Here is a 439-nt window from a genome sequence, read left to right as displayed (position 1 = left end):
TAAGTTCTCTGTTGAAATCAAGTTTACGCAGAAATAGAGACACATTTTACAAGTTTATTTTGAAGGCCAAATGATCTTACTTCCTATCTTCTATCATGCAACTTCAGTCTGGGGACCTTTAAACAGCAGCAAATGAATGAACAGCAGACAAGAGACAGCACATGCTTCAAATAAATGGCACCTTGGAAAAAGTGACATGGATTTAAGAGTATAACTGAATTGTGAAGTAAGTTAGTATATATTTTAGCTGTAATGCGAGATCGTTTCCTTCTACGGACGAGTCTACACTGCGCAGCCAATGAGCGCAGCCTAACTCGCAGTACGTCACGTCCGCTGGCCAAAATGCAGAACTCGTATGGCAAGCCCTTTTAACATTTAAACGCTAAGTTTGACTATCCGGAATTAACATTGTAGATATCAACAACGTCTTTCTGACTAG

The sequence above is a fragment of the Morone saxatilis genome, unplaced genomic scaffold, assembly GCF_004916995.1.
Source record: "Morone saxatilis isolate NCDOM2014 unplaced genomic scaffold, NCSU_SB_2.0 Contig8, whole genome shotgun sequence".
In the NCBI taxonomy this organism is placed as follows: Eukaryota; Metazoa; Chordata; class Actinopteri; family Moronidae; genus Morone; species Morone saxatilis.
This window is presented reverse-complemented; position numbering follows the sequence as displayed.